Raw genomic sequence first — 16,662 nt, forward strand, 5'->3', positions numbered from 1 at the left:
TGGCATTTATGCTAATACAAAATAGTTTGATGGTTGTGTAAATATGTCTTTAAACTATTTTGTTACATTTACGTTAAACTTAACCACCATTAATAGAAGACACACAAAGTAAAATATTAATTACGTTTTATAATAGTTACATAGAATCGTTAATTTGAACTATGAAAATATTTTTTGAGCTATTAATATTTACCGACGGTTAAATGATTGTTTCTACCAATAAGCAATATATTGCATGTTTATAAAAACGAAAGGCATGTGTATATAATATTCGTTAATAATATATAAGCTTACAATACAATAAATATAACACATTAGTCGAAATATATTATTAGAGAAGTTCACCGCTGCTAGTTCTTGATGGGTAAAAGCTGTCGAAGGCTTGAGGCGCCAATCCTGCTTCATTGTTCAGTTGACTGATGTAATAAAGGAGGACGCAGAGGCAGTGCCATTAGCGGCTGTTGGTCGTTACTTAACAACCAGCTAACCACACTGCCAATGCGGTCAACCCAAAGGATGTCTGGAAATCTCGTAGAAAAGTTACTAATCTATCCTAATAACCCAAGCCTATTATACATTTGGGGCTATGCTTTGCGTAGTAGCGATTTAAAGATCCAGTAGTTTCGGCAATCTGCATTAAGTACTAGTCAAAATTTGTTATAACGACATTGAATGTACTACTCATATTTTGTCGTAAAAACCGGTAGTCGTAACAGCCGACAACGTTGTTATTAAGTACCTTATACATAGAATTCAGCCGAGACCTTTGATTTTGGTCAATATAACCGGTATGTTGTTCTAAACGATGTCGTCGTAAACGGTTTTGACTGTACTTTCAAATATCGCTCATCTAACTCGATTCTTGTAAACACAGCAAAGGAGAGGAACTCCTTGCCGCCTTTCATTTTCCCTAAAGAGTTTAATATTGGTTAATTTAGGCGGTGATTAATCTGCATCTCCTGGACAGGCGTGCCCTGGGCCGCATCCCACATAACATCAGGTGGGATTGTGGCCAAACGTCTGTCCAGTTCTGTATAAAAATAAGCTATTGTTTAATGTTAATTAATCAAATTACTATCCGAATTTACTTATAAGTATGCGGTTGAGCTATTGGAATAGTTATTAAGCATGTTAGGGAAGTTACTGTAGTCTTTTTTTTATAATTAACGTTTTCAATGAAACGTTGGCTAATATTAAACGATCGAATTCTTGGGTTCGATAATCGGTTAGATTAAACTGGCTAAAATTTTAGTATGCTTCGTCGTCTAAAGTGAGTTTACGAGGCTGTTGTTCTGTTCCTCAATCTTCATGGTCTCTTCGGGTGTTTGCGCTGGACTCATGACCTGAAAATAAACATGATATAATATTATTTTTTACATACTTTTACTGCCTAACAGATGTTTTGGTGTAGCCTCAAAGACTTATGGACTTAAAGGCACCTATCAAAATAATAATGAAACAGCCACATCAAAGCATCGTATAAATTTTATCTAAAAGATTATTTCGGTCCATTAAATATACCAGGAAAACACACATACTAAGTTAATAATTTCGTAAACGTCAAATGCTGTGATGTTATAGTTACCGCTTACGCTTTAAGTGCTTCAACTGTTATAATGACTTTATAAAGGAATTACGGGACCGTGTAAAAAATGTCCAGCATCCCATAATCACAATTAAATGTAGGTAAGAACCAAAAATCACGGAAGAGAAATTTATTGTTTACACATTTATTCCATTTCATGGAAGTTTGTATTTTGCCTGTTAAACCTTACCTCGTACAAATGTAATTAAATTTTAATAATAAAGCATGGCCTAGTGGTAATCATGGGATTTTCGACTCTGATCAACATCATCCCATATATTTTATTTTATATCACCCTCTTTAATAATTTTAGCTGTAGCTTCAAAGGTTTAAAGCTACCACGTTCTTCATCAATGAATAAGTAATTTAAGATTCAGATAAATAAATATTTCTTTTGTAATTCTACTATGAGCAGTCTTTGTTTTTTGGCGTAAATAATGTATATATTAATAAATATAAAAAACATTGTCATCGCAAACACATTTTTAGTTTACCTTTTAATTTTGAATATTGATAAGGTATAATATTTCGATCTAGTATTTAATTGTCCAAATACATCTTGTGAGTTTTTATAAAAAGTGTTTGCTTGTAGCAAAAAGTTGATATGCCCAACCCTATGTTCAACTGAGAATCTTAAATGATGGGTTTTAAGAAGTTACTAGGAAATTGTTAACGAAACACAGTACGTAAATTTTCAAAATATAATATAAACTAAAATTCAAATTCCAGGTAATATTATAGAATTTTCGAATAACCCTAAATTAAATTAAAGTATTTAAAAAACTAAGGGCTCACGCTCTACATTGGGAAACACTGATATAGTGTATATGAGCCTGCGCATTAACACAGTATAGATACCCCATAGCCTATCTCAATAGCTGCCATAACAGAATACAAAAATAAACTAATTTTTATTAATATATTACCACGAAACAATCTTATATTAAATTAATATTTTGTTTGCAGTCCAAGGAGATATTCCGAAGGCTAGTCGTTTTCTATTGCAGTCACGCATAGCGCATACCTAACAAATACCTACTTGAATGTATATTACAACGAGGTACATAGGCTTAATATATTGCTTAACTATGTTTAATGCATGAAGTTCAGCGTATGGGCACGGGGCAGATGTATTTATTGCCGTTTTTGGTAAAGACATGTCTGAGCCTAATTATAACTTGTAATTTTTGATTTCAAAATCCAATGTTTTTCACCGTAAGAACAGTTATCTGTAGATTTAAACATCCATTGTTCACGGGATCCGATTGACTACCAGTCAGAATCGCACAATAAACCCCTAACCAGCACTTTATTATATATAATTAAATTTAAAAACTATATATATTTCTAGCCCAAGTAAGTGTGCGCTAGTTTTTTTTTATTATTTTGTGAATAGCGAAGACCTTGAATAAACAATAGTCTAAAATGTTTATCAAACTAAATTCTTCTAGGTTCTAGTATAAAGCCATCAGTTTTTAGATCATTTGTATTTTTAATAGTTTTTAACGCCTTAAAAACTTCATAAAAACTTAATAAATCTATTTACATAGTATATAAAGTTGTCTGTCTCTTTCCGTCACAGCGTAAACATAATCGATAGACAAGAATGTGAATAAAAAATTCACAAACAATTTTACAATGCTAATTGGAGAACTCATAAATAAAACAACACAGAACACTGAAAATTTTATTTTTAAATTCAGTACCATAACCGAATCGCTTAGGTATTAAATCTCCCCAAATTACTGTCGTGAAGCCAGCTTAATAATAATGTGGAATGCCGATTTTCACTTTCCATATTTGCACGAAGTGTAGTTTGTGTCAGTTCTAGGTACACCTAATCGATTATATATTCTATATTCATCAAAAATTGGTTTTATGTATCTTCTCACCCTTTATTTGATATCGACAATATTTGTCCACTAATTTTGACATTTCATTCATTTTATAAAACGTTTCAACTGTCAAACTCTTTATTCATTAAATCCTGTATAGCTACGTGTATAATCTTATTTCAAATGGGTGATATCCCTACATAAATATCCTCTACAGACTTTCGAGTCGCGTATGTCAAAATCCAATATTTGACATTGACATTTCTCTCAAGTTTTATTCAGCCAGTTAATCCAATGTAAAAAAATTCAAATAAGTAAATTTAATGTTATTTTATTTACATATATATGTAGTTCTCTCACAATTTAGTCTGCCAAAATGCACATATTCATTGAATCACATCAGGCATCAACAATTCCTGTACACGTGTTAGAAATAAAAACCTGCCTGAAAGTAGGGTAAAACAAATCGGGAACAATATTAACCATGAGTGGTATTTGTGTGGTTTTATAATTGTAAGTTGTTGTAAAATGAGATTACTGCATAAGGTTTCTTACGCACAGTATACTTGACCCACTGGCATACCGGCTTGTTTTATCCAATAATAAACTGCAATGTAAAATGCTTACATTGCATCTCAAATCTTTTCAATTCTCCGACAGGTAGGTATTGAAAGACCGATTCGAAAATGATTCAAGTATTTCCTACTATAAAGTGTTTTTTACAAGTCGTAGGCGACTAAAACTTATTCAAGTCATTCATGGTTACCTGTGAGAGATCGCTCGAAAGCGATAAGTTAAGTTGCCCTTTTAATTTAACTGTACTTATTTGTTAAAGTTTACCTCATCATACAGAGTTCTAAATCTACAGTATAAGTTACAAGCAAATTTTCCTCAAACATATGTCATTTTTGGTCAACATTAATGTTACAATGGTAATAAAAATACAAATATCATCAAAACAGCGTATTAGGTATGAGATAGGCATTTAACAATACGTTCTTTAAAATTGATCACACCACTACGGAGTATATCTGGCTCCGGAGTAGTTCTGTTGTATCTTTTAAAATCGCAAAGAATTCGAAAAAAGTGCGTAGTACAAAGTTCACATGTCAGAAATTAAACTTCTTTGTAATGTAATTATTACTAAGGTAAAGGCCCCAATAGATGATTATGTACCAGTATATGATCACTCCATGTATTTTTATATCTATATTCACACTTTATACATGCTAATGATAATATAAATATATAAAAATCTGCGTTTACTGCACAAGACGTTATGCGACAGAATTGCCATATAAAGTTCTAATATGTAACTACTGAACAAATACATCAACCAATAACGTGTATGTTTTCTGGATCTCCCTTTCTCACTCTCTCTCAATCACTCTCTCCTTTTTCTTCGACAAAAACGCTGCACGTCTTCGTGACGTTTCCGTAAAAATGTTACCCTCATGCGCCTAAAGAAGTTTCACTTTCAGGTGCCTGAACTCCTAGGTTGGTTTTTGCAGGAGGTAGCACCCATACATACGGTCAATGATACCATAATCAGCCTTAAGTTACCCTAATTCAAGAAGCCTTCTGGGCAATTGCTTTCCATATAGGAATAATGTTAATAACACATTAACATAAACTATTATATTTACATTATTCAATATGAGTTGCTTTCGGCCTATATCTAGATAATAATTAATTAATATTTATTACGCTCAATTAATCGCTTAGTGTTGTTAAAATGTATCGATACTGATTTAAACGCAAGACTAAATATATTATATTTGACCTAACTTGTTGTAATTTAGTTATTGCTTCGGCACGAATAGATTGCAACAATGTGCATCTATCTGGAACACGTCTGCATCTGTGGTCTGCAACAAACTACACGCCAACATTTCTCGCCGTCAGCTGTTTGATCTCAACCTACATCTAAATGTCGCTTGCATGCATTATAGTAGAATCAAATTTATCGAAACAATTGACTTAGATTTGAAATATATATTAAAAAGTACTATTATGGAGAGATTAGCAAGATTTTTTTATTATATGTAAGATCAATTATTGATCTCTTTATTATAATTTTCTAGATGCCAAATATGATAAAATAACTTTTCCACCTTTCTACACAATAAGCGATACTTTTGTTTAGTACATGTAATATTTAGGATACCTGTTCATAACATTACCAAACCATTAATCAAATTATTTAGCTAAGAACTTGGTGTCTCGCTAGTAATGTAATAAATTTCGCAATAAACAGATCATCCGTTCACCACTCATTAAAAGTATAGTGAAATAGAAATAAAACAAAGGAAAATAAAAAAAGCAGTATAATAAACCATCAATATAAAAAAGGACAAAATTGGCACAAAAAAATCACAAATAAACATTGTACATCAAACTTAAATACACGAATAAATAAATTATAATAAACTCGTTGGTAAAATACAATAAGTCTACATACAAGTACAAATATAAATAAAATTAAAATAAAAGTCACTTAAGAGTTCGTAACAGTTAAAACTGTTTGGTGTTCCGAACGGTTGATCTGATGCGATGCATCACGCCCCTGGGTGTCGTACCAGATAGTGCATTTACAAAATCAACTTTGCATAAACGCAAACTTGGCGCGTGCGTTGCAAACGCACTCCTGGCACGAACCCCGGGGCGTACAAACTTCGATATCGAGACTTCACTAGGCGCATCACTACTAGTCTATGCAACGTCCTCCCTTATCACTTACTGTCCTGTACGTCAGATCACTATGGTGAAGAATGTGTTAGTGCATTCAAAATCATATCACGTCGTGATTTACAATAATTAGTATTTTATTAACGCGTCGCTTGTCAGATTAATTATTGATTATAGTTATGCATTGTATAGGTTTATCACGTGTCCAAGTCGCCAGTGTGGTGTGGCGTCATAATGTTAAAAGAACATTTGTATTTGAAAGTTTGTTATTTGGAAAGTGCTGAGAGAGCGTAACATTTCAACAAAGGTGGGCAAAATTAGCTCGCGATGTTACTTTCAAGATTTTACCGTAAAAGTATATGTCGAAAACCAGGTGGATAACATACAATATAAGCCTGACGATAATTATTGATGCAATATAAAATCTAAGTAACATCTAGGTACGAAGAATGATGTCATCGTGAATTGCAATGAAAAACATCATGGGGAAAACGCTTTGCGGAATTAGTTACATGCATTATGCAACTAAGTGCAAACTAAATATGTACTAATAATAGCGAATATGATTTCAAGAATTTATATTTATTTAAGTTGAAGAAATTATTCCGTCGCAAATTCAGTTGTAAAATAACAGTAATTATATACAATTATTACGATTCCCTTGTGACGTAAAGTGGAAATCGTGTTGAATCTACACGTGTACATAAACTATACAACAAATATGATAAGTACATACAGTTTGCGATATCAATGCATCTCTTGATGGTAAATACAATTTAGGACAACTCAAATATAATAGTATTCTTTGAACTGATGTTCTTTTGATATTAAAAGATGCCTAAAACAGTGACCAATCAATGGACAAAGCCGGCTTTTGTTAAATAGACAATTATTTTCAGTATATTTGTATCACTATGAATATCGAATATCATCCTAACGGTAATTAGGTCGAAATTCGCGTGGCTTCAGTTAAATAAAGGTGAACGTAAGTGGGTCACGCTTACGGCCTTGTAGACTCTGACATAGCCCTCCATCGGCTAAAATAATAGATTTATTACATTCTAGCCTCTCGATGTTAATACCTAATCCATCATGATTTATCACTGCCATTACAAAGTATTAACTAAACAATGTAATAACTGACTTATATTACCAACAAAAATATATAAATCTCGACTAATAAGACATTATTTTTTGAATTCATTGTTCAACTTATATTGATGAAATAAATCAAAATTTAAATTGTAGCACAGGATTGGATGGACATTACTTGATTTATTCGCAGAACATTTTATTGTTCGATTAACTCCAGACTTAATCCAGGTCTATGATGATGTCAATGTAGTACCTGCATAAGAGCAGTCACTGCCGCCTACGCAAAGCGACTGCACAAGAATGACGCATTGATACATAACGTCCTGTTGCATTCGTTGCAATTATTTATATCGCTATTTATCATTGCGAGTACCTATACTTCGATTAATCGTAAATTTTGACGTCCCAATCTATCAACTGCGGCAACTGTTCCCAACGAGAAAGTAGGACAAATAATTGCTAGGCTCCCGCTAGATAAGCCGCATTGTGCAATGAACACGAGGCACATGATAAATTATGGCTTGATTGCCATTGTACACTATTAAAACGTCCTTGAATACATGGATAGAGGTTTATGTGTCTACTTGCGTGGGACCTTTCAACAATGATTAGAACGACACGACTTGTCAGTTGCCTAACTATAATATGGCAACAATACATTACATTTGTCTGTATGTATTTGATTTAGCGGTATTCGAAAGTCCGGTAGAATACGCGAAACGAAACGAAACTCAGGAAGTTAACACGCTCTGAGGAGCACTTTCCGTTAAATAAACTAATAACAGCGCTTCCTAATGGCGAATGATAATGTATTCGTTAACATCGATACCTACGCATACAGTAGCAAATTAGACTTTTTAATTCAAGAAGATTTTATTATTCACGGATCGATTAGGTGTTAGTATCGCGGGTATTGTTTAAAGGTTGGTACGTAGGCGTAGGCGTTATTTTGCACATGCCATCCACCAGCGCCTAGGGTTTGACACGTCGGAGCGAGGTCTGATTATCTAGTTTAAAATAATCCCACTGTAGGCGTAGGACTTGCGCAACACAATTCAACGTTCTAGAAGCGACACAACACGACACTGGGCACTCGACTGGGACGACGGGCGTGTGGAAGCGGCGCACGCGCCCGCCTCACTGCGGCCCGTTCCACTTTTCCTTCCGGCGCGGCCGCGAGCGCCTGCGAGTTGGCATCGGCGCGCCTTGCATAACCGCCGGTTTCGCAAATCCACTGCAGCGAGCCGGCTTCAAATACGCAGCCTGCTTCGGGTACTGCCAACGGGGCCGGACTGTCGCAACGATCTATGGCCACCTGTCGCGCCACTCTGCAGTTTCTCTGCATCGCTTCACGCTTACTTTCCATCGCTTTCATCCTAAGCGTACGTAATCGACGCGGCGAACGTTTTTTTCTGTTCGTAGATAAACGCACGCATCGCGATGCATCGGTAACTAGGTTATCGTGCACTCAGCTATTTCTATAGTGGGAAGGTTATTATAGAGCTGAAAATAACGTTTTATAACCGCTAATGTAGTATTTAGAACAGTGCGTAAGGTATGTGACAATGTCGCCACGGGCCTCGAGCTCCACAAATAGATGGCCCATTTCGACGGCCAGCCCACGAAGATACGCGAAAACATCGCAAAACAAACTTATTGAAACGAAAAATTAACCTTAAGTAACCTAAAGTAATGAAAAGAAGAAAAATCTCCAATAATTTATCGTCAACCTGTGTTGCAGTCTGAATTATTGAATTCACGAAGCGACCTCGGTGGTTGGCCAGTGAACCAATAAAACCTAGAATAGGTGAATATTCAGCCAAGGTCGGCTGAGTCACGAGTGTGTCCCGCCAGCTCAAACAGCGATCTAGTGCATGCACCTTACTTCAAACAAATGCCGGACGTATTGCATTTACATCTAATATTAGATGAAAATGTAAATTACATTTGTGTTTCATTCTGTACAAAACAAACTTGCAATTATTATCTTGAATATTTTGATCAGAACGTTTACATTGCGCTTACTCTGATTCTATTGAAGCTGCCCCTCGATTGGATTTTTATTATTATTTTTAATTATATATTTAATATGCTTAAAAATAAAGTCAATAAAATATTGTGTTTTAAAGTCGTCAATTAACTTCATAACTTTCATCCATCCTATGTTGAGCTAAAGTCAGTTTTATTTTTAACTATATATGAAGGCGTTGCTATTTATTTTCGAACATTTATATATAACGTAAATATAAAATATATTTGATTCAAATCAATCGGTAAAATATGTTTTTTTAATATGTAATTTTACACTGGAATAGTATGATTCGACAACATAGTTCCGATATCAAGGCTCATTAATGAGGAATGTTCGTTTATTGATCTATTGATGGCTATATTGGCAATATGAGTGACTTCCTGTGTGCGGGGAGGGGGTTGGCACTATGCCCAAGGACGCGGCTAGGTAACCTAGGACGAACGGTCACGGTCGCTGTGATATCTATCTGATAGATTTAACTTTCGGCTAATAATAATATAAATTAAGTAATGTATTATTTAACTAATCGGTATAGTCCTATTAACATAACATATTAATATAGACATAACATTTATTACTAACGCAACACACACAGAATAAAATTATGGAAAATAACAAAATAAACGTAATTTACATTTTAAGTGTGTTATGTGTGTGTTGGGGTTGTAACTGGCTCAGCATTATGATGTGGAGCAGACGTGTTCCACAGCGCTGGTCATTCTGCCAGAGACCACAACAGTTTGCGCTGCAGACGCAAAAAATAATGTAATAATTAAGTATTTTACTATATTTATAAAACGTTTGAAGAGCTGGCGTGGTCACGGAGATAATAATTTGCAATAATATCCTTTAAAGACTTTTTATTACTGTTGTTTTTATGTACTTCTGTGTTAGTCTATATTTTTATACTAACCTATGTCAAAATCTAATAACACTAAGTGCCAAGTCTCTGCTGTAAATCTTACCCTAAACACATCGTTAATATAGACTGAAAGCACAATAAAAACTATGGATGGAAACATAGATTACGTTGCAGGATGTTGTCAATCTCACTTAATTAAAAAATCAAATCAATCTGATTTAATTAAAAAATATTTGTATCTTTACGGAAACGAATGGCTATAACACTTAAGACTTCGCGAATCGTTTGATTACAAATTGCCATGGGAAAAGAAAGGAACGACCTCACAGTTCTAGCGAAGGTTTACATTCCACAGGTGGCTTGCCAACGCCTGTTGCATTGAGCGTTAATTTACTGGGAGGCGAATATATACCGTTTGTTGAGGGTTTTCATAGAAGCATCTCAATAGATGCGAGGTTTGTTTATTTGATATGACATCACGATTGAGCACAACACCTTCATAGTAAAAAATAAAATCGAATTTAACTCAGCTGAGAATGTCGATCACATTATGAAGTTTGATGGGGAATTAGTGATTTTATTTTTAACCAAGTCGATGTTAAACTAGAGCGCGACAACAGAATCATAGTAAAAGCAATGTTCTCGTGACTGTGTCTGTATTACGAGAACTCTAGATGGGGAGTTAGATACGTATGAATATATGCTGTATTCTCGTCATTAATAGCTCCTTAATAATACCAATATATATTTCTAATGTAATACTATTTATAAATAAATATTTATTACAAACATTATGTGCAATATTCGCGTTACAATAGGAAGTTTTGTCGAAATTCTTTCAACTTTCTACGGATTTGACGCAAAAATGGTAATGACATCGCGTGTATCGGTCGGCGAGGCGTATCACGAATTACAATTGCGAGTTACGACATTTAGAAAGTCGAGCCACGGTCAACGGACCCGCCAGTGAAAGTCTTGTGTTATGCGTTTCGCAATCGAGATGCTCGAATACGAGTTCCCGAGATGAAAGTGATAGCTGTCTATCTTATGAATTCGGTAAACAAAACAGGAGCTACCAAAGGGCAAACGGTCAAGGAAAATTGATCACAAGGCGCCATTTCGAATGTCGATAATGTTGTAAACATTTTCGGATACAGCATCAATAAGGCGATGTCGTGTATGAAATAAAGTTCGATTAGACCTGCCTTGTTTTGAAATGCATAGATCAAGTCATATCTCAAGGAAATATATAAAAATAATTATTATAGACCTTGAAAATCCTGGGAATACCACTTTCGCGGGGGCGATAGGAGGAGGAGGTACTTCGAACTATGAACAAGATCGATGATCAATTACAGACCTAGCCCGGATACTCTGTACTTGCGCATTACAGTCATACATTGTCCCGCCTCGCCCCGCAGATCCGCGACCTTCAGGGCTGCATCCCTGGCCAATTGCCAGCGGCAGCATCTCTCCACAACACCTTAAATTATCAGCACACATTCTTAACGCATCAGACCTTGCATAACGTGACAACTGCATTGGCAAGTATGAACTGAGGATTAAAACAGATGTTTATTTTAATCACTGGTAACTAGATATGAGTTATCTTGCGTGGCGCATTTAGGCCGTCAGATACAATAGAACATTATTGATTCTAGAGCTCAACTTGAATACAATACCTTACGCACTGTAACGAATGAGTAAAGGCGGTAAAATTGATTAAAGTTAGCGTGGCATAGACGGGTTTAGTGCGACGTAGGCGCGGAATGTGAATGGTGAAAGTGGTCGCGTCCGTCGAGAAAAAGAGTTTTCCAAGCGGTTTCACCTCGCGCAACAGGTGCGTCAACACTTCGAACGTTAGAAAAAAAATTAACGAAGAAACAACGAACACGTATAATGTATATGTATAGCGGAGTGTACGGGGGATAATACTGGCGTCCGTTTGAAACGCGCGCGCGATTCGAGGCGCGGAGAACGACTGCGGCGGCCGAGCTGCACCGAAATAACTGCTAGATGCAGCCCGGCCGCTCGATGCACCCCCTCCCCCCTCCAGGTCAGGGCTGCAGGTCGTCATGGTAATATGGAGAGCTCTATCGGAGCCTTTATCGATCCAGCTGTTGCTAAATGATTCCCGATGTCCTTGAACTTTTGCCTTTCAGCTCCGCGGACGAGAATTTTCTTATATCTTTTTTTACGTATCAAAACTGCTTTGAATATTATATTTTGAAAAGTACAATAGTTAGATATACAAATATGTAAGTTAGAATAGTAAGAGCTGTAATGAAACAGATATTATCAAGAGGTTAGCGCCGAATTTAGTACTTTTTTATTTCTACTATTTGCTTATAACACATTCGTTATGGTCAGATAAGAGTGAACTATATGCTGCTACGGCGTCGCAACCAAAAGGGTCTATTCTAAAGGGCAAAATATTTATATGTAATATATATATAATATAAATATATGTATGTAAAATATAGTAAATAAATACTAAGAAACACTTCTGTAAAAACTTATAAATTTACTTTAATGCGAAAAAAAAATTACATTTTAACTCTATATACTTTTAAATTTATCTTTTGAAATAGACTTTAGGCGGTCACAAAATATACAAATTTTATAATAAATCAAGCATCTTTGAAATCCCGAAGTGAGGCAACGCTTACTTAATTTTCCACTCACTTTGATCGCAAAAAGCAACAGGAAAAGAAAAGATGCGAGGATTGACTGGGCCAGTGCTAGTGATTTATCACCTCGACCTGCCCTTGCAGTGAAGTCGTTTATGCAACAAGGGCTGTGCCAGCGACACTTGGCATGCAAGAAGCAGAACTGGCACGCCAATTGCGCTCAGTGAGCCCCCAGCCAAAGTTATTTAGACTCGGAGGCGCCAACATACAATATATATCAATAAAAGCTACATTTTGGTGTTTAAGATTTTTTTATAAAGACAATTTTTTTTTCTGTAGTTAAACTAAAAACGAAATCACATTGAAAAATCCTATTTTGTGTTAGATCCTCCATAGCGAAGGTTACTAGATTGTTATTAATCCATTAATTAATGTATGCCTTTTATATAATGACGCTATGACCGCATCAACCCGTAAGGCACAGTTTGTCAAATATAAATATTTATCAAGTATATTTTCATTTCAATACTTTTAGTAATGCTCGTGACTACTATATAGAGCTAGAATAGACAGTGTCATATAATGATGTTATCATTAACCACTAAAATTTATATCAATTTCACGTTTTTTATCTATCATTTTAATTGTTAAATTTTTATTTTATATTTACACTTCGCTACCTTATACAAAGAAATACATATAAAAAAACAGGTTACATAAGTAATTAGACAACGGGCGGCCATATCGCTATCAAGCGATTTCTTCCAGGTCTCACTTAATGGAACAATAAATAAAGTAAAATCTATAGAAAAAAATATATACAAATAACACTTTAGAGTCAGTCTCTCTGTTGAGTAAAGCATTGATTCATTGAGTAATTTAAATATAATAAATTCCTGTTTATATACCTGTTACCTTACATTATAAATTTATTAAATTAAATTTATACAAGCTGCCTTGACGTCCTATAAAAGTCCGTAAGTCTAGAGGAGTATTTTGACTTTCCCCATGATGTTGGGTTTGGAGACCATCTCCTTATTTTTATAATTTCCAGGCTGCATTTGCCTTTGATTGGGCTAACATATTTCGTTAGCTTCGAAGGCAAACTGCGTAACACAAAATAGAAAAAGGGCTTTCGTCTCAAAACTGCTATCATATAACCCCTGTCGGCCTCTCACAGCCTATAACTATACGTAAATGTAACTCAACTTACGGTATTTACATCAACTTGAAATGTGTTACAAGTTCTCATAACAACTTTCACTAGAATTGGATTTGCGAAGAGTTTTCCTTTAAATAAAATTTTAACAATTCAACAAGGCCTTCGATACTTTACATACTTTATTGATTTAGTAATATAAATAATAATATAACGTTATTATATATCAGTATAACAATCAATAATCTTACAAAAAATCCTTTACTTTTAGAATTTTACTAGATTTTCGGAAACGTCAAATTATAATTTTTAATTTATAATCCGTATCAGTTTCTAAAACAATTTGATTTAAGACGTTTAGAAAATAAATGAATGTTAGCGACTAGTTCTTCACGTTAAAAACACATTAATTAGTAATTACGCAAGCTAAACTAGAACTTCATTCTAGTAAGTGTTAAATTTCATTTATTATTTGATTAATTCAATTTCTATTTGATTGTTTCTACAAATTATTTTAATACCGATCAATACATGTGAATTTCTGACTCATAGAAGAATGGAGTTATAATCATACAAGATTTTTACTACGACTCAATGTTAATAAAACGAAAATAAAATCTTTACTCAATGAAGGCAGTATGCGCACATACTTTCACTTGTAACTTACGACAATTTCTCGTTGGCACTGCGTGCTCCATGTCATTAATAACTTGATTATAATTTATAGGCTGAAGCTCACTGGAGTGAAGTGGAGGTCCAAGTCTTTCCTGGTTTTAACCTATCTAAGGTAGACTTTCCATTGCCGCCGCCCATATACACTCTCAATGCCAGAGGGCTCGCGAGTGTCCGAACGAATTTGTTATTTGCTGTCATGATTGGATCATCCGGATCTGTCAGGACATCGGGACCTCCTACCGGAATTTTTGTCGTGAAGGGCGATCGAGGGCTTGAGTTCAAACCCCGTATTTTATATCTACTTGATTGTTAAAACTTTAAAAAAAATGTGTAGAAACAAAGCGAGCGAGCAAAGAATACAGAAAGACATGGTCAAGAATCATAGATGGCTAAATTTAAATATTTCATTTTATCAATTGTTGAATAAATCATGTTTGTATTACACGATATTATCTATTTGAATCGATGCACGATAAAGGACGAGAATAAAATTAGTAAAGAAATGTTTTATTAACTGTTTCATAATTGATTTAAACCCATTCTATGTAATATACAATTTAACAACATTTAAAAATAATATTTTTTTAAAATTTAATGCTTATAAAATTTCTAACATTCATGTTTACCAAAATTATCATATATATTATATGTAGATATAGCATTATGTATGATGTGATAAACTCAATAAATAAACATACTTAATTTAACATCAACCATAAATGTATGATTATTGTATTAAGATAATGCCAATTTCTACAATTCAATTAATACATTTTATCTTGTCTAATTTAATCTTTCACATTAAAGTAGGCTTCCGAATATTTAGATAAGGTGTTTGTCAAGTTTTGCTTTGTCGTGTCTCGTTTCAAGTTCGTTCACGAGAAAGTCCACAACACAGGATATAACAGCCATCTCCTCAATTGTCTGACGTCTTCCGTTTTCAAGGCTTCATTGATGAGCTGAGCGGAGTGAACTAAGGAACAACTGAGATACCACCAGCTGTGTTCACTCGCATCTATCCCGAGAGAGCACAGCGTGGCACCCGGTTGTTCGATAGCCCTATCTTCTTATCTTCTTTTCACAGACCAGGAAACACGACCTTAGGAAATGAATCCTGATCTTTGCCGAGTACAATATGTAACACGATATATACGGACACAATTCTCGTGTAATAACATTCAGTTAGATAAGTTAAATAATTGTAATTAATTATATTAGTAAGCAATATAAATAAACTTCGAGCAAACTTGTATCAAAGTAACATTTACTTTATAACACTGCATTCGACGACATATCTCTTTAAAAAATTGTAATTACACATATGATTTTATAATCACTTAATTACACAGTCCATCAGTATTAATTTCAAATTGCAATAAAGAGAAAATTTTGATAAATATTTGCTTAGTAGCGCCATCTATTACTTCCATTGACATGATTACAGGGATTGCAGTGCCACCTATGTAACAGTTACAGAACTAACGTAACTTTTAACTTTCCCCAAGCTTAACATAGACCTTTCAAAATTCAAGATGTCACTACAATACTTGCTAAAACATTTAAAGTAGTTATATATTCAACGGACTAAAACGTAAATTGATTACATTGTAAACTAAATGGATGTTTCGAATGCTTTACAATACTTTAGGTTAGGAAAACTCGTTCATGTCCATTAAATAGTACATTAAAAAAAAACGTTGCACGGTTCTAATAATTAGGTATATATTTAATAAGAATATTGGTAAAGGCAACATATTGCAATCATATTTTTTAATATGATTTAAGTTCTAAACAACCTCAATGTGTTTGTCTCTTTCTAAAATCCTGTGTAAACGCTGTTATAAAACGAGACAACGTAAGTTAAATAGTATGTACTCAATTTTGACATGCCTATACACTTATGTCAAGACCAAAAATGTATGCAAATTTAAATATCATACTTTCGTAAATGATAATACGTTTCAATAGGTATTTTATAAATAGGGGTTCAAGCGCTATAAACAAGTGTATTAAATCGATTATGAAACAATAAGTTATGACGTCAAAATTTGCGTCAAGAATATTTTTATGATAATTCAATTTTTATTGCTTTTTTAAACAA

The 16,662-nt window shown here is 34.2% G+C and overlaps 1 long non-coding RNA gene across 1 annotated transcript in view; it reads right to left on the reverse strand.

The window, feature by feature from the left end:
* Positions 1–296: 296 nt before the first annotated feature.
* LOC123716298 overlaps positions 297–16,662 on the reverse strand; it is a 29,423-nt gene continuing 13,057 nt past the window's right edge. The window contains exon 4 of the long non-coding RNA XR_006754553.1: positions 297–1,343. This is a non-coding gene — a long non-coding RNA (uncharacterized LOC123716298). The remainder of the gene's footprint in view (positions 1,344–16,662) is intronic.

The sequence above is a fragment of the Pieris brassicae genome, chromosome 11 (genome assembly GCF_905147105.1).
Source record: "Pieris brassicae chromosome 11, ilPieBrab1.1, whole genome shotgun sequence".
Taxonomy (NCBI): Eukaryota; Metazoa; Arthropoda; class Insecta; order Lepidoptera; family Pieridae; genus Pieris; species Pieris brassicae.